Here is a 19,902-nt window from a genome sequence, read left to right on the forward strand (position 1 = left end):
ATGATAATTGTGGAAATATGTTTGGAAGAATTGCACATGTTTAACTTACATTGAATTACTTGCTGTCCAGGGGAGAGAGGAGGTGGCTAGGGAGGGAGAAAAATATAAACATAAGGTTTTGCAAGGTGAATGTTGAAAACTATCCTTGCATGTATTTTGGAAAATAAAAAGCTATTATTTAAAATTGATATAAAAAAGAAGGCACAATCCCTCAATTCTGCCCTGGACAGACCATTTATGGAGTATTAAATTCACAATTCTGAGCCCCACATTTTAGGATGAATATTGATTAGTTGATGAATATCACACTGAGATGGATAACCAGAATGGTGAAGGATCTTGAGGCCATATTATATGAAGATCATTTGAAGGAATTAGAGAAGTTTAGCCTGGAGAAGAGAAAGCTAAAGTAAGATATAGTAGCTATCTTCAAGTATTTGCAAAGTTATCATATAAAAGAGGGATTTGATTTAGTCTATATGAGCTCCGAGGAGAGAACTAAAACCAATAAGTGGTCTTATTTATCCTAGAGGTTAGAAATGAGAGTTGCCCCAAGGCATAATGGGCCACTTTGGGAGGTTGCAGGTTCCTTCTCCTTAACCATTTTTAAATACCAAATTTTAAAATATTTTTAAATTTAATAAAGTTGGACTATTATTTGTCAGACATATTAAAGTGGGGTTGGACCAAATGGGCACTGAGGTTTCTTCCAACTTTAAAATTCTATAAGTACTGAATTCTGGCCATAGTGAGCCAAATACTGAGGGTCACAACGTTGAAAGTATACCTCTGTCCTGAGCCAGACCTGACCCAAGTCACTCCCCTGTTACTGTAAGTTCAACATTGGAATAAAATGGGACCTCACTGAGTTTTCAACAGTCAACAAAAGGAGATCCATTTAGCCTTAGTGGCTATCCCAAATATATCTCAAAGAAGTTATGAATTGACGTTATTTTGAGTTGAATCATTCAAGTTAAGCTTTCCTGCTTCTAAATTGTCCATGTGTCCAACAGCCAAGTGTTAAAGCTCTGGGCTTTTTTGGAATTGCTCTGGGCTATTTTCAACACAGATGACTAAGAAGTAATGTCAATAGCCTGAATCTTTAGTACCTTGAGTCAAAGGATCTGAGAAAATAATTTCAATACTTTTTAAGAAAAAATTATCCTTTAACATAAATTTTAACATGTGTAACATATATTGGATTGCTTGCCATCTAGGGGAGAGATGGAGGAAAGGAGGAGAAAATTTGGAACATGAGGCTATGCCGGGGTCAATGTTGAAAATTTATTCATGCATATATTTTGAAAATAAAAAGCTTTAATAAAAAATAGCATAAAAAAAGAAAAATATCCTAACTTACATAGTGGTGAGGGAATGAGGATATTGATCCCTTCACAGCCTTGGTTTCTAAAACCTCCAGTGGGTGAGTATCTCTGAATGATGATGCAGAGCTAAGATTGAGTGCTTAAATATCTGTTTGAGTGTATCTGACCAACCTTTCTTTTTCATTCTTGCTAGCTCATTATTTTAAGCTGTGGGTTGCAACTCCATATGCTGTCATGTAACTGAATGTGGGGGTCATGAAATTATGATTTATTATCAGTAAATTTTTCATTTTTATACCTATTTAATAAATACCTATATACCCAAAGTCACATAAAAATTTCTCAGGCAAAAAGATGTGGCCAGTAGAAAAAGTTTAAGAAACCCTAATTTATGTCACCTTCCCTAAAAATGGTTGGCCCCAAGGCTGTCTTTTTTTTTCTATTGTTTTTTTAAATTCAATTTTATTCTTTAGACAACTACAGACATAATCATATGTAGTTTGACATGAACATCCTTTATTATTTTATGCAAATCAAGATATAATGCATTAGAAAAATAATATTATATGAGTTACATTAGATGAAAGAGTTGAGTTGTATTTTCATTTATTTATTTGCCATTTCTTCAGGGAACTGACTTTTTATTATTTCTTTGATGAACTGCTCAAGTGCAGTGAAATAACTTTGACACTGCAATGTGTCATTATATGTTCCATCTGGAAATATTACTAATCTTTTAGTAGGAGACAGTGATAGTTCATAAAGCTGCCTCATCACTATTGTTGGAATTAACTTGTCAAATAGCCTAAAGATGAAAAGAGAAAGGCATCCTGCATTAAAAGCATTTTTTTCTGTAGGAAAGGAATTTATTTTTGGAGTACCACAAAGTAAGATATCACAAAGGAAAGAAAGAAAGACAACAAAGTTGTGGCCATATATGGTATATTTAGAAACATGTTCTCCACCACAATGGCTAGAATACTATGGGAATTTTCAGAAACTGAGTGAACAGTCACTGCTTCCCAAAGGAATGGCCAAAAAGAAAATTTTTGCTTTATCAAGGTCAGTTCTGGCCATTCACCTTCAAAATCTAAACAAGATCCTTCTTCACTTACCTCTTCTTCACTTTTTCCTACAACCTCTATAATCAACAGATAAAAGGCTAATTTTGAGATTAACCATAATCAGAATATTTAACAACCTATAAACAATACTGCTTGTATTTCCATGCAAATAAATGACAGGGGATATATTGAGTTATTTTCAGTGTGTCTCAAAAAATAAGATTAAGAAGTTCTCCATCTTTGGTTCTGATGAAAATTATTTTACATGAAATATCAGTGGGTATGTTGTTGTTTCATCATTTTTCAATTGTAGCTAATTCTTCGTGACCCCATTAGAGTTTTCTTGGCAAAAATACTGGAGTGGTTTGCCTTTTCCTTTTTCAGCTCATTTTACAGATGAGAAAACTGAGGCAAAGTTAAGTGACTTGCCCAGGGTCACACAACTAATAAAGTGTCTGAGACCAGATTTTAAATCAGGTAAGTATAGGGACATGTAAGGAGGGGTGATGTCAATTATTCTGAAAAACAAAGCAATATATATTTGAATTTATATGGAATATTTACTATCATTTCAGAAGTTAACAGAGATAAGATAATGCCCCTGCACAAGTGGAAAGCCACTATTATAGGTAAAAGAGAAATGATGAAGACAATGAAGTTATCTTTCAACAAGCTCCACGTGATCCATGACTTTTCCATCATAGCTCTCCTCAAACTATTATTTTATATGTATTCTCTTCATAGATCTAGGCTAATTTTGGTAAGTCAAGAAAGGATTGCTTTTCCTAATATGCTCCTCAACTTATAAGATGGCAAACACATTAAGCTAGACAATATCCCTGATTCTTTTGTACCTCTTTTTTCTTCCTCAAGCTAGATGGCTGCCACCTGTTCCAGAGCGCCTATGTCCTATTCTAGGCCCTCTCTTTTCCTCTCAACAGTCTCTCTCAGTTATGTCCTCCACTCCCACAGGTTCAGTTATTATCTTTTTCCTGTTGACTCTCAGGTCTATATTTCCAGTCTTTCTCTCCTGTGCTCCAGCCTGAATCAAAAACTACCTGCTGAACCTCTCCTCTTGAATATCCTGCATGCATATCAAATTCAACATGTTCGAAAAAGAATTAAATTTTCTAAGGCAAAGAGGTCTTCCTAAGACCTCCTCTTTGGAGTCTTCTCTAATTCCTCCCAATTATTAAAGTTCTTTCCCTCTTCAAATAACTTGAATATATTTCTGATGTATCCCCCAGTAGAATGTAAGCTTCTTAACTATTTCATTCCCATCTTTGTAACTCCATTATCCATCATATAGTAGTGGCTTAATGTTTGTGGCCCATTAATTTGGGGAATAGCTAACTAGATTGTGATACTTGAATGTAATGGAATATTATCTTGCTATAAGAAATAATGAATGTGATGGCTATAGAGTCATCTATGGATAGAAAGAACTGATACAGAGTAAAGAATAAGTAGAACCAGGAAAACAAGACTAATAATGACTAAAATAATGTCAATGGAAAGAATCACCACAAAGCATTCTAAAACAAATGTTGGGAAATTACAAAATGCAAATTTGGCCCCATCAAGGCAAATGAAGACACCTCCTCCCATTCACATGCAAAAGGCGTGTATATGAGAGGAGAATTGTACATGGTTGTGGAACACTGCAAATATAATTTTTAAATGTATGGATTAGTTATTTAGATTTTTCTCTTCTTTTTTATTTAAAAAAATCTTTGTTATTAAAAATAGGTCTCTAGGAATGGGAAAAGGAGATATAAGTAGATAAATCTAGGTAATGTAAGAAAAAAATTAAATATAAATTTGTTATCAAAATGTTTGTAGAATTAAGTTGAATCAATACCTATGTGTCTTCATGTCTGTATACATACCTAATTATAAATGCCTTTGCAATCCTTTTCTGAATTTTATATTTATATATACCTACATTCACGTTTCTATGTCTCTACATGGTGACTGATGCTGGGATCCTCTGGTCTGCATGTTGATTTGTTCACTTGGGTACCTGGATATTTATGAGCTTCCAAACAAATGCTTAGAGCATCCATGCATTTTGTGACAGAGTATGTGTATCAGTATGGATACATACATATCAGTGTGCTTATGGATGCATAGTTAATCATATGTGTCTCTGCACTTCTCTGGCTCTGTCTGTGGGTCTCAGTACATCTCAGAGTTTGTATGACAGAGGCTTATCCATTTTTAACTCAACTACAAACATTTGCCTTTATTCAAGATCTAGGTGTGGAGGACAGAAAGAATAGATCACTCTAATTTCACCATCCCCAGGAGAGCAAGCAGAAATGTAAGAGCTTAAGGTGATGTTCCAGGATTGGAGAAAGTGCCATCTAAAACCCTTTCCACCCTAAACCCACCCTGCCAAGCTCCATCATACATTGATTCATGACTGGTACTGCCCCTGGGTCTACAGTTCTAGTTCTCCACAGTTGTGTGACAGATGTAAACCATATTTAGCAGGAGACCCAAGCATGACATGGTCTTCCCCTAGAGAAAGAAAAAGGATAATTTTAGGTGCAGGAGGGTGATATAAAAACATGAGTCAAAGGGCAAGATAGGTCCCTCTGAATCCTTTGCTACAATGCTGAGAATTTTGTGCTACAGGAAAGCACTTCCTCCCCCCTCCCATTCCTAAGCATCCAAGATCTCCAATAACTGTTACTCCTTAAAGTCCTGAGAATAGGTCAATAATACTATTTCAATGTAGAGAATTCCCAAGCCAGGGGATTATAGGCGGGCCCCATCCCAGCACCCCTACCACACATCAAACTATCCTTGGGTCATGAGGAAGAACAATCCCTCCATTGTAGAAAAATAGAAGAAAATTGAAACTTTTTCTTTTTATAGCTGATCCTGACTTCTCCCCACTGGAAATTTTTTACTCCAACCAGGCTTCTCTTCCTATTCCCAGAGTCCTTCATGCCCATTTCTGCTGCAAAATTTATATTGATCCCTTAGCCAAAATGTCCTCTCCTCTTCTTCCTTCTCCCCTTTTCCTTTCTTCTCCTTTCCCCTTCCCATATCTCCTGTCCCTTCTTCTCATATTAATGAACTCTCAGATCCAGTCTCCATAGCTACAGAATCTGGTATAATCCAAGAAACATTAATTAAGCACCTATTGTATAACACTATATGTGATCCAATGCTAAGTGCCAGAGGTAAACAAAAGGAAAAAGTGCTGCCCTCAAAGGGTGTTTCTAGGGAGTTGATAATTCATCAAAAGGTACATCTTGGGTTGCCAAAAGTGAGCTAGCGTGAATTCTGGCCCGGCCAACAAATCTGGCAGAGTTTTGCCAGTGGGTCTGATAATGTCTATTGTCTGAGATCATTTTAGACAGGCTCCTCCCCAGAAGCTGGCTAACAGATGCGGATTTTGTTTGGGGTCAGAACTCATTTAAAAAAAGGTAGGAAAAGGAGAGGCTGTATCTTAGGGGGAGGTCACCCCAATGTTAGATTCTTGCTTGAGAATGTGAAGTCATACATACCTCAGGGCAGGGTGGTTCAGTGAGTATGGTACTAACCCTGAAGTCAAGAGGACCTGAGTTCAAATCTGATTTCAGACGTTCTAACACTTTGTGGCTGTGTGACCCTGGGCAAGTCACTTAACCCCAACTGCCTCAGCAAAATATATACATATATAATTTATATAATATTTAAGGTTTGTAAAGTGCTTTACAAATATTTTCTCATTTGACCCTGACAATTCTGGGAGATTGGTGCTGTTATTATCCCCATTTTATAGGTGAGTAAACCGAGACAGACAGAAATTAAGTGATTTACTCAGGATCATACATCTAATAAGTATCTGAGGCTAGATTTGAATTAAGATATTCCTGATTCCAAGACCAATGCTCTATTCACCGATCTACCTTGCTGCCAATGTAGCCCTAAAGAATTTCTGGAAGATTACTGGACAAATTGGGCCTTAAAGAATGGGTGGGTTTAGATACAATGGGAATCAGAATATTAAGAAAGGGCCTTAAAGATTTTCTGAGCTGATTACTTTATAGATGTAGGAAACTCAGACCCAAAAGATCTGAACAGTTGCAAGAAAACCTCAGGGATGAACATCATCCTGCTGGAGAGAAAAGGGCAGAATCCCAGGATCACAGCATACCAGAATTAGAACCCCCTCTCTAGGATATCTGGGCGGCCATCTAACTAGTTTTAGTGAACCAAATTCCTGAGACCACTCTTGCCACTTTAGAGATCTAGTTGTTAGGAAGTTTTCTCTTAAATTAAACTGAAGAGGGGGGAGGGCTCCAATCAGGAATTTGAGGAGGGAACAGGGTGGAGGGAGTGGGAGACCAGAGTCAGAGCTACCTGGTAAGAAATCCCCCCACACACAAACACACTCACACCCTTCCACCACCCCCTTCCCCCTTTCCTCTCCCCCCACTTCTCTGTTGCGGAGCCAGGCCAGGAGGGTGTCCTGTGACCGGCTGATAAGAAGCGTGGGAGTGGGACAGCAAGCTAGTCAGCTGCCGGTGGGCCCCAGGCCGGGGGAAGGCCGCAGTTGGGCCACAGATAACTGCAGACTCTGTGTCTGCAGGGCCCAGCCTGTTGGAGATTAGACACTGGGAATGACTCCCATCTCCCCCTGGTCCCCCCTCCTTCTTCCCTGCTGGGTCCTCCCTCCTTCCCTCAGCCCCTGGGGCCGGCACTACCTGACGCTGAGGCAGGAGAAAGCAGTCCTCTTGGGCTGCTGTGGCTGGAGCCAAGGCAAGCAGATGACCCCCAGTCCAAGCTGCTTGGGAGCCCTGAGATGAAATACAACTTCCCCGCCAAACACAGGCACCATCTTAGTTCAGCCTTAGTGCTTGCCATATCAATGAGTGGAAAATGGCAGCAAGGAGGGGGAGAATTTAAAACAATTTTTTTTAAATGTTAATATATATTTGTGTTTAATGATAGTCATTTTTAAAGTGGGGGGGGAGGAAAAAAAGAAATTTACATGATAACTTTATTATATATTTAAAGGCCATAACAAGTTGTACATAATAGATTTGCGGTTTCATGTACATTCATTTTTTTATTCTACTATGATATGGAAATGCTGTTTTAGTCTATAAATTAAAAATAAAATAAAAAATTTTCCAATAAGTAGATAAATAAATGTTTAAAAAGTATATGTTTTTTAAAAAAACCTTATCACCTTTCTCCTTGGACTACTAGAATAGCCACCTAATTGGTTTCCTTGCCTCCAGCCTGTCCCCATTCCAAGCCATCCCCCACACAGCTGGGTTCTTTTCCTAAAGCAAGTCTGACCATGTCACACACACTCCCACTCATACACACACTCTCAATAAACTCTGCTAGTTGCTTATTATCTCTAGGATGAAACAAATTCTTCTGTTTGGCATTAACAATCCTTCAAAACATTGGAGCTCTTTTCATGCAGCCTAAGATGATAATAAGCTTTTTAGCTTCTATGTCACACTACTGACTCATTGCAGCACAGATTGTTTTTTGTTTTGTTTTGTTTTATTGAAGATTTTTATTTTCAAAACATATGCAAGGATAATTTTTCATCATTGACCCTTGCAAAACCTTGTGTTCCAATTTCCCCTCTTTCCCCCACCCCCTCTCCTAGATGGCAGTAATCCAATATATGTAAACATGCCGCCAAGATTTTTTAATGTGAATTGTCTAATCTCATCTCCCTTATACCTAAGGAGTTGATTTTTAAGTCCAAATGTAGGATTTTACATTTACCTCTATTATATTTCATTTTTAAGATTCAGTGTAGTTTGATAGTCTGTTAAGGTCTTTTTAGATACAGATTCTGCTACCCAGTATACTAGCTAATCCACTTAGGTGCATGTCATCTATATTTATTTTGTTTATATTGGGGCTGCTACATGGCTCTGTGGATAAAGTGTTGAGCATGAACTAAGGAACACCTGAGCTCAAATCTAGCCTCAAATATTACCTTGTTACTCTGGGCAAGCTACTTAACCTTTGTTTAGCTTAATCCATTGGAGAAGGAAATGGCAAACCCCTCAGGTATCTTTGGGAAGAAAACCCCCATGAGTTCACAAAAAATTAGATATGACTGAACAATAACTGATTCTGTATTATCTTTGAACATGTAATAGTCTCAAATAGAATATAAGCCCCTTAAATGACTAAGTTATGGTATGTGAATGTTATAGAATATTACTGTTCTGTAAGAAATGATCAGCAGGATGATCTCAGAAAGGCCTGAAGAGACTTATATGAACTGATATTAAATGCAGTGAGTAGAACCAAGAGAACGTTATATACAGCAACAAGATTATATAATGATCACTTTTGATGGATCTGGCTCTTTTCAACAATGAGGTGATTCAGGCCAGACTTGTGATGGAGAGAGCCATCTGCATTCAGAGAGAAGACTATAGGGACTAAATATGGATCACAACATAGTATTTTCACGTTTTTGTTGTTGTTTGCTTGCTTGTTTTTTCTCATTTTTTTCCTTTTTGATCTGATTTTTCTTGTGCAGCACAAAAAATATGGAAATATGTTTAAAAGAATTGTACATGTTTAACTTATATTGGATTGCTTGCTATCTGAGGCAGGGGAGAGACAAAGAAGAGGGAAATTTTGCAGTACAAGGTTTTTCAGGGGTAAATATTGAAAACTATCTTTGCATATACTTTGAAAAATAAAAAAAAATCTATTATTAAAAAATATAAGCCCTGTGAGGACAAGGACTGTCTCATTTTTTTATGTTTATATGCCCATCACCTAGCCTAGTGATTGGAATATAATAGAAACTTAATAAATATTTATTTATGAAAATATATTTAAAAGAATTGTACATATTTAACCTGTATCAGCTTGCTTGATGTTTTGGGAGGGGGGAGGTAAGAAAGGGAAGGAGAAAAATCTGGAACACAGTCTTACAAAAATAAATGTTGAAAAATATCTTTATATGGTCATATTTGGAAAACAAAACACTATTGAAAAGAAAAAGATAATTTTTAAAAATAAAATACTTATAGATTGACTTAAATTTGATAAGGAAGCCATGTCAGCAGTAAAAATGATGACCAGACTAAAGACAGTACCCAAAGATACTCCTAGAGATTTCTCTTCAAATGATCTTTTTTGCTGTTCAGTCATGTCCAGCTCTTTATGATCCTGTTTGCAATTTTCTTGGCAAAAATACTAAAAGGATTTGCCATTTCCTTCTTCTTCTACAGATGAGGAAACTGAGGCAAACAGGGGTAAGTGGCTTGCCCAGGTTCACACAGAAAGTGCCTGAGGCTGGATTTGAAGTCAGATCTCCCTGACTCCAGGCCCAGTGTCTTTGCCACTTAGCTGCCTCCCAAGCGCTTATCTATTGCACCAATAACTATTCTTTGTTCATACATCCTATTCATTATTAAGATAGGGTTCAGGCCTTGTGACTTAAACTCATTGAGATGGCTTTGAATACTATCTTATTATGTCTTCACTAATCAAAAGATGCTAGATTTAGAGCTATGAGGCATGGAAGCCATGGAGGGCAATGTTCTCATTTTATTCTACCCCCTTCAAATCATACTGGAAAGATAAGAAATACTCTACCCTTGAGATGTTCTTCCCCTTCCCCCATCTTACTTCGGTGGTTGGGGCTCTCCTGCTTTCTATCTATAATTCAAACCTGCTTCCAGGGAGAAGCTAATAATAACATTTTAAACAAGTTTTTTTTTTCTTTGTTTTCTTAAGCCTTATGTTATTCATCTGATTTAAAACTGAAGGACTTTAGATATCATCAAATAAAAGATTTAGAATTAGAAAGACACAATTGGGACCACTGAGTCCAGCCATCTCATGATAGATTTGAAGAAACTGAAGTCCAGGAAAAAATGCATCACTCTCTAATAAGTAGAGAATTTTGGAACCCAGGTCTTTGACAAGTCCAGTATTATTTACAATACATATTACTGTTATTAGCTCCATTATTGCATATTCTAATTTATTATTCATAAAAACTCTACCCCACTCACCCCAGTACCTAGAGTTCATTCCTACAGTCGGTGTTTTGGGTGGTAAAAATATAGAATGTTTGAGCCAAAATGTGACTCAGAAATCCTCTGGCCCAAACCCTGCTCAGGATTTTAATCCACCCTCTTTACATCTCAGAGAAGTAATTAACTTGTCTCAGCTTGAACCCCTCACAATAATAATACTTAGCATTTATACGGCACTTTATAAAGTGCCTTACAAATATCTCATTTGATCTTTACAACACTTCTGGGTTCTAAGTCCTAATTTTTTTTCCATTTTACCAATAGGAAAACTAGGGTGAGGGAGTTAAATGACTTACCCAGCTTACACAACTTGTTAAGTGACTAAGAGTGGATTTGAACTCAGGTCTCTACCTCACATGAAATCCCATTTCGTTTTTGGATAGAACTAATTATTGAGTATTTTTTCTTAAACTTCAGTTTTTCAATGTTCTAAGAAAACTGGGTGACCTCAATATTGAACATCGTAGCCCATCCATACATGACTCTTTTTCATGTCCTACCACAAGTGCCTAATCATTGCTTGGATGACAGTGGAGTACCAAGCAATACATTCGTAATCCCTTGATCTCTTACTAAATGACCAGTTCACCTCCTTTTTTTCCAGATAGCAGGCCAAAATTTCTGATACCAAAGTTTATACCCTCCTGTAACTTCCACCTATTGATTTGCCTGTCCACTGAAATCTAACCCAACAGATCTCCCATCTTCCACAAATGTGTAGTCCAGCCACTGACCTACACCCCACTCTTACTAGTTTAATCTTCTCCAATTCAGAGGGTCCTGCTCCCTCAAATTGATCACTGGTATCATTTGGCATCGGGTTTTGTCTTCTTTTTCACAGTCTCTCTTTCTGGGATTGGAAGGAATTATATAGTCTCCCAATTAAAACAAAACAGAAGCCTACTTATTTCACAAATATAAGCAAAAAAATATAGCATATGAATATAAATGTACCATGCCCCACAGAGAATTTTAAAAGCTGCCAAAAATATTCCTCCAAGTCCTTGCCAAGGTTAACACTGGTGGACTTTTCCATGGAAAGCCTTGGGGAAATAAGAAAGAGGAGTAGGAGGGGAGGAGGGGATGGTGTTTCCCCCCTGCTCCCTCTCACACAGGCCCAGCTGCCAACCAACAAGAGGTTCTTTTTCATTCCTTATTCTCATTCTGCCCCCCAACTCCCTCCAGGAAAAAAGGGTTAATAGCCCCCAACACTGGTTTCACCTCAGCTCCATGACAGCAATAAACTACACCTCATGTTTACAAGAAATCTATAATTAAAAGGATTATTTTAATATTAATAGAAGAGGCAGTTTTATGAAATTGATGTGGAAGGATGAACCTCAGTGCGGATCAATAGGAAGTGACTTGGGATTAGAAGACCTGGATTCAAAACTCAGGCTGGTTCCTTCCTAAGTATGTGACCTTGAACAGCCCAATCAGTGCCCATTGTCCATCCAAGGTCTACCACACCTCATTAAAATTTTATTTAATGTTTTATTGATGTTCTTTTAAAAAAAAATTCATTGTCACATCTCAGTGACTCACTACAACCCCAATAGAAACCTTCTTTGTTAGAAAGAAACACATGCTATGCAAAACAAATCAATACAGGGCCTTGTCTGAAAAAATGTAAACTTTATTCCATACCTCATTTATTAGTCCCCTGAAACCACAACTGGTCACTGTATTGATCGGTCTCCTGAAGCTTTTCAGCGTTGTTTTCCTTTCTATGATTGCCATCATGATTTAAAATTATTCTGGTTCTGCTAGCTTCGATCTGTATCAGTGCATACAAATCCTCAGTAGTTCCTCTGAATTCTTCATACTAGGAATTTCTTAGGGCATACTTATACCCCACTGACCTCACATCATGATCTGTTTAGCCATTTCTTAACTGACAAATGCTAATTTTTTGGAGCCACAAAAAGAGTTGTAGAAGGCAGTTTTTCCCTGTCCCCCTGTTGATATGTGTCTAGTGGTACTGATGAAGCAAAGTTCATCATATGTTTACAAAAAGTGCATGGCAGGGAGGTGATTTAATAGGAGATTCCATGAAAAGATCTCTGAATTTAGAAGTTAAGGGACCTGGAATCACATCCCAGCTCTTCCACTTATGGATGTGGCAGATCAGCTCATCTCTGTGAAAGTTGGTTTCCTCATCTGTGTAATGGCATGATAGGTCTATTTAGAGAAAAGTGGCTTGTAAATCTTAAAGGCCAATAGAAATATAAGTTTTTAACCTGACCATAAAAAAGCCAGGACATTTTCTAAGTTATCCCTCCCCCATGGTGGTCTGGAGGTATCATCGCAGGACTGCACCCTAGAAAATAGGGAATAATTTAATTGAATTATCAATCAATATAAATATAGCTATAAATCTATCCAGATAGAGATCTATAGATAGATGTATAAACATCTATATATCAGTAGATATCTATATATATTAATATCTGTAGACAGACATGCAGACATATCTATAGATTTTTTATATATGGATATTACATATGTATATATGTCTATATATACATGCATGTATATGTGTATATATGTATGCAAACTTACAGTCTAATGGGAAAGCAAATATGCAAACAAATTACAGAGGGCAAATAACATACAGGATAAATAGGACATAATTAACAGAGGGAAGGTACTGGAATTAAAAAGGGTTGGAGAAGGCTTCCTTTGATATTTTAGGCTGGGAAGTCAAAAGTCAGAGTAGATGGGAGAGATAGAGCATTTCAGGCTTGGCTGACAGCCAGAGAGGAGACCCAGAGTCAATTGATGAAATGTCTTGTTTATGGAATGGGGGGAAAGCCAAAAGTACACTGGATCAAAGAATATGTGTCTGGGAGTAAGATGTAAACTGAATGGAAAAATAAGAGATTAGGTTATGAAGGGCATTGAATGCCAAACAAAGGGTTTTGCGATTGTTCCTGAAGGCCACACAAAGTCACTGGAATTTATTGAGTAGAGGGATAATATGATTGGACCTGATTTTAGGAAAAATCACTTTAGTGGCTGAATGGAGGATAGATTGGAATAGAGAGCCAGAACTAGCATCAGCCATTGCAGTATTCTGGGTGTGAGATCTGCATCAGGGTAGTGGTGATGTCAGAGCAGAGAAGTAAAACCATCAGACCTTAGCTTCAGATATAAGATGATGAGAGATAGTGGGAAATCGGAGATGACTCCTAGGTTATAAGCCTGAGGGATTGGGAGGATTACTTTACAGTAATAGGAAGGTGTAGAGGAAGTGGAAGGGGAAGGGTGCCTGACTAGCATTGTATTAAAGAATACATCAGATAAAGGAGACCTCTTGACTCCTGGCCCAGAAAAACCTTTTCTCCCCACATAGAGTCCTTATGAAGCTGGGAGCTTGGTAGACTTGGTATATTAGACCACTTACTCTTTTGCTTAGAGAGGTTTCTTCTTGAAGACAATGACAAGTCTGTTGAACAATCCTTTGCTGGGCTGGGCAGTGTCTGTAGCTGGACTAAGCTAGGACTACTTCCCATTGCAATTGGTAATCTGTCTCCCATTTCTGTCTGGATGCCAGGGAAAGGAAGAAGCTGGCGGTCAGCTTATCGCCTCTCTAGACTGTAGTGCTCATCAGATTACTGCCTGGCCCTAGCATACTCATTTCAAGGTTGCTGCTCAAGGCATCTTCCCCTGTTACCAGCTCCAGTGTCCTCTGCTGTGAGCTCAGGTCATTCTCCAATCAGTCCACTCATTTGCTGAATATCAAGAAAGAATGACCACAAAAAAACAGGAGCTTCTATGAGAGCCTTGAGATATACTGAGGCAAAGTGGGGGGAGTCCGTTAGCTGCCTGTTCCTCTTCCCCTTGCCAACTCAGAACCACTTTCTAAGTACTCTTTCTCACTCAAAGCTACCAAGGAAAGACATTGGGAAACAGTTGAGCAGTCCCCATGGTGTGCAGATTCAGTTCCAGCTCAACCCCTCTGAGTCATTAGTTTTTCTGACTCTAAAACCAATTAGAAGATTTTTCATCATCACACATTCCTGAGGTCTGGATCATCATGGCTGGAAACTGGCTCCCCAAAGTTTCCAAGTGGTTGAATGCAAGTAAGAGAATATCTGCTGTAAGGGCTGAGTCTTCATTGATCAATCCTCCCATTATATAAAAATTTTATTTTATTATTATATTATTATGTAATTATTACATGATTTTATTAAAATTATATAAATATTTACTAAATATAAACTAGCAGCAGAGCACTGTGATAGGAACTACTGCTACAAAGATGAACAGCATAATTCCTGCCATCAAAAAGCTTATAGTCTAGTAGGGAATACATTGTTACTGTTGAGTCTTAATCCGCTTCTTCATGACCCCATGGATCATACTATCTTACTATCCATAGTGTTTTCTCAGCAAAGATACTGCAGTGGTTTGCCATTTCCTTCTCCATTAAGTAACTTGTCCAGGATCACACAACTGGTGCATGACTGAGACTGGATTTGGATTCAGATTTCCCTGACTCCAAGCCCAGCACTCTATCCACTGAACTATCTAGCAGGGAAATGCAGTGCAAGGTAAAATACATTGAAAGAAAGGAGTAAATATGGGTGGAGAAGAAAAAAAGATTTGGAAGTCTTCATGGAAGTGCTCATATTGATAGGTAGATTTTGGGAGGCAGAATTATATGGAAATAATTAAGTCAAATAACATGAGCAAATTTTGGGGTGAGGGGAGCAGGAAACACAGACATGTAGGAGGAGAGTGAGAATTACTCCTTGATTAGAAAAGAAGACTATATGGAAAAGAACAGTGAGAGATATTATTTGAAAGATCTGAGGGGCTCTCTGTATACAGAATTAATTCTATAAGCAATCCTGAGTTACAGAAGGCTTTGGGGAAAGGTAATGATATGATTGAAAATAGACCTGAAGATTAATCTGGTGCCTGGAATAGATTAGAAATGGAAAAGACCAATTAGATAGAAGAAACTAATCAGGCCATTGCCATTATACAAGGGAGAGATTATGAGGCTCTGTAATAGGGTGAAGAAGTGAGAATAGAAAAAACAGAGATGGAGAAATGACAGTAAATTCAGAAGAAAAACCTGAGTATTGGTTCTTAAATGGAGAAGAGAGGAGTCAAAAATTATTTACCTTGAAGATTTTGAGCCTCCGGGAGACATAGAATGATAGAAATAGGGAAGTAGAGAAGGTGCGGTGTGCAGGAATGGGGAGGGCTGAAAGGGGCAAAGAGGATAAGTTCTTTTGGGGTACAACTCTCTGATCTAGTAAGCAGAAAAGAAATTTTATTCGTTAGCAACAACCTGCAAAGGGGGATTGCTGAGATCCTGTCTTGATGCAGAATGCAAAGGAAACCAAATTTAGCCAATTGGCTCTTTTTCCATCCTAGGACTGACAAAAGGAAATACTTTTTCCTGGTTTGTCGTCTGGGATCCTGAATGTCCAGGCTAAATTGGAAACATTGGAAACATCCTGCTTTCCAGTCCCAAATCCTGCTCTATACTCAATTGTAGTTTAGGAGAGAGAGCTCAGAGGCCATTATCCCCTTCTCACAGATAGTAGAGCTAAATCCTAAAGGATTAAGAGTTAGCTGAATTCCACATTAAATCAAGGAAAAATTGAGGGAGTGGGGAACCCAGGAGCACCTACTGTCAATTCAAGGATTCCCACTTCTAAGGACCTTAGCCTTAACATAGAAAAACCCAACATTGCGCCTTCTCAACCTAATAATAATAATAATTTAATATTAATTTTTAAAATATTGTAGCATCTACATAGCCCTTTAACATTTGCAAAGGTTTTCACATGTTATTTCATCTGCACCATGAGATAGGTGCTACCATTTTATAGATGAAGAAAGTTAGAGAGGTTACTTGTCTAAGGTCATACTACTTATAAATGTCTGAGGCAAAATGCGTATTGTTACTGACTCTGAGTTCAACACTCAGACCATGCAAGGGTTTGGGGAAGGGAGGACAAAACAGGTCTTCTGATAGTGTGAGGAAATGGACACCGAAGCCCCCTCCCAGCCGGCATGGAAAAATGGAAAGGGCAATGACCCGGTAGTCGCTGGACTCTTGCTCTCACCATTTATTACTTAGATTGGACCTTGGGAAATTACTGAGCCGCTTGGGCCTCGGTTTCCTGCCTCCCAAATGAAGGAGCTGCACCAGATTGCCTCTACTGGGGCTCCCGACTCTCGGCAGAGAAGGTGCACCCCAGCCTATTGTGAGTGGCCAGGACCTGGACCACTGATTTCACTGGTATAGAAAACTCTCAGGGCGGAACCTCCTTCCCTCAATGCTGGCCGCACATTTCTTTACAATTCTCGTCTTCAAGCGCTATCTAGGGCATAAATAAACACTGGCCCAGGACCTCGCAGTCAATGGGTTAAGGGGGCAAGACTTGAGCCCAAGGGAATCTCCCGGCGTCCAGGCCGAGAGTTACTCTGCACTGCGTCTCACAGCTCAGGTACTTCGGAGAAAAGCTGGGTCCCCAATCTCCCCTTCCTTTCCGGTTCCCGTCCCCCTGCTCGCCCCCACCCTCCGCTCGCCCTCTCAGACTAGGCGCTAGTCTTAGGTGGGGGTTATTTATAAACTGAAGCTGATTATGAATCACGGAGGAACTGCTCACAGACTTGGAGACAAGAGTCTGCAACGCTGGGACAAATAGAAATGCCCTTTCCCTGCGCCTTCCCCCTTGGCTGGGCTTCCCTTCTGTTTGCCCCGCTCGGCTTTCCGCCCCGAGCCCGGGCTCGCCCTGCGCCTGCCTCCCTCGCTGGGTAAACAGAGCCGCGCAGTGACCGCCGCCGCCGCCGCCGGAGCCCGGAGCCCGGAGCCCCGGCGCTGGAAATGATACCGCTTTCCTCAGGACTGGCGCTTCCTCCGCCCGGCGACAGTGGAAAGTTCAGACGCGGGCCTGGACAATTGGGCGGGGGAGGGGAACCAGACAAGCAAAAAGGACAAATCGTTCTCAGTGCGAGCCGAGCCAAAGACATTTCTCAACAGCTCTGCCCGCCCTCGCCGCCGCCGACCCCTCCGTCCGAGCGCCCCAAAGGCGCTGAGGGGGAGAACCGCCCTGCGGAACGCGAGCCCTCAACAAATACGGCTGCAGCCTCCTGGGGGGCTCTGGGGCCTGGGCTGGGAGCGGGGGACCCCGAGCTTGAACAAAACCGCCCGCTCCGTTTATGTTGTCCTTCAACAAGCAACGCTCCCTGTCCGAGGAGAGCTGTTCTCCAGCCCCCCTCTCCTCTGACTCCTTGTTAGAGACTTCTCCTCCTCTCCTCTTCCCCTCCCCCCCCCCCGAAATTATGTTCCATTTCCAAGGGAGACAGAGAGACAGACACAAAGAGACAGAGATAGAGAAACAGAGAGACAGAGAGAGAGAGACAGAGAGAGAGAGAGAAAGAGAGAAAGAGAGAGGAGAGAGAGAGAGAGAGAGAGAGAGAGAGAGAGAGAGAGAGAGAGAGAGAGACAGAGAGAGAGAGAGACAGAGAGAGAGAGAGAGACAGAGAGAGAGAGAGAAAGAGAGAAAGAGAGAGAGAGAAGATGAGAGAGAGAGAGAGAGAGAGAGAGAGAGAGAGAGAGAGAGGCGAGAGGAGAGACAGAGACAGAGAGACAGACACAAAGAGACAGAGACAGAGAAACAGAGAGGCAAAAAAAAAGAGAGAGACGGAGACGAAGAGACAGAGACAAAAAGAGATAGAGACAGAGAGAGACAGAGACAAAAAGAGACAGAGAGACAGAGACAAAGAAACAGAGATAAAAAGAGACAGAGAGACAGACAGAGACAAAGACAGAGAGACAGAGACAAAAAGAGACAGAGACAGAGAGACAGAGACAGAGAAAGTTATACATCATAGCAAAGGCTTCCCCCATAAACTGGGATCTCCTCGAGGGATGGGACCTGCGCTGGTAGAGGGAAATCTCTATACCAGTAAAATCGTTGAAACAGCCCGATTCCTCTCCCTGGATTTGAATGAGGAAGAGACCTCGAAAGCCAAGTGGGATACCCCCCCTCAGTGTAACAGATGAGGAAATTGAGGACAAGAGTGGCTAAGAGCCTCGCCCAAGGTCACACGGGCACTAAAAAGCAGAGCTGGGATGTGAACTCCCATCATTTGACTCCAGAGCCAGTCTTCATTCCTCCGTATCTCACGTGCCTAGCCTTAATCATTTTGTCAGAGAATTAAGTGAGAAGGGCACCTTTGTCATTGAGGAAATCCAGGAAGGCTTCCTGAAAGATTTATACTTTGTGTGTTCTGTATAGAGTTTACACTTGAAATTCAATTGAATTGCCTTTTGTTGGGCAGTAAGACACAATTATGAGTAACTAATAATACCTCACATTTGTAGGTTAATTTTAAGGTTTGCTAAGTGCCTCACTCCCAAGTCGATGAGGTGGGTATTGCTAGTATTAACTCAATTTACAAATAAAGAAATGGAGGTTCCCAGAGGTATCAAAAATTATTACCCCAATTTACAATACAAAAATTGAGGCTGAAAGGTTAAGGGAACGAAAAGACACCTTAGATATCATAGGTCACCCAATTCCCATGTGATGGAATGGTATCTGGCTAAGAGGAATAATATACTGGACTTAGGAGTCGGGAGACCTGGCTTCTAAACCTTGCTTAAATCACTAGTGTGATCTTGAACAAGTCAGTTCCCCACTATGTGAACGTCAGTTTGCTTTGAGCCAGACAATCTCTAAAGTTCCCTTCCAAGTCTGATATTCTGTGATTTCAGCTTGCCTTAAAATATGGATTCTGATTTTATATCAAAAGGGTTCTTAACCAAAATTAATTCACACAGAGGAAAATAATTTCTTTTTAAATTGTCTGTCTCCATTCCCCAGTTAGAAACCTCAGTTATGGCACAGCTGCCCAGAACCAGGTTTTGATATAGGCAGAGCAGGTTTCAGACTACTTGGTATGATCTTTTCAGTCTTAGAAGCCCCCTTCTCCTGGGGCTTTAAATTACCTTTCTCTTTGTGTCCCTGGGGCTTTAAATTCCATTTTTAAGCAACTTACCATTAGTGATTCATTCCTTTGGGGTAAGTGTCATCATCTGCAAAACCCTTCAAAATACAAAATTCCATTGGTGAGGATGGATAGATTTGATCAGATAAGTGCTGTCTATCCCTCAAGGGGGAATAAAAAGAAATAGAAAGATGAGACTGGGATGCCAAGTAATTTGCAATTTTGCTAAGATCTAGCACTTTCTGGCAATTTAGGTGGAAGGCTTAGATTCAAAGACCAGCTATGCAATCTACTTCTTTGGCTACACTGGCAAGTTACTTCTTTCTGGGTCTCAACTTTCTCATCAGTACATTTAAATAAGTTTAAATTAAACCATGAGATCTAAGGTTTCTTTTAGTTCTACCATTTTTTAAATTCTGTAGATTATCTAAACTGCTATTCTGACAGTTGGTTTCCAATACTCATTTTAGGGCATCTTTTGGGGAAAATCTA

The 19,902-nt window shown here is 39.7% G+C and overlaps 1 pseudogene; it reads right to left on the reverse strand.

The window, feature by feature from the left end:
- Positions 1-1,931: 1,931 nt before the first annotated feature.
- LOC141556844 (protein ABHD13-like) lies at positions 1,932-2,643 on the reverse strand (annotated as a pseudogene).
- Between the last annotated feature and the right edge of the window lie 17,259 nt (positions 2,644-19,902).

This window comes from Sminthopsis crassicaudata, chromosome 2, assembly GCF_048593235.1.
Source record: "Sminthopsis crassicaudata isolate SCR6 chromosome 2, ASM4859323v1, whole genome shotgun sequence".
NCBI classification, from domain to species: Eukaryota; Metazoa; Chordata; class Mammalia; order Dasyuromorphia; family Dasyuridae; genus Sminthopsis; species Sminthopsis crassicaudata.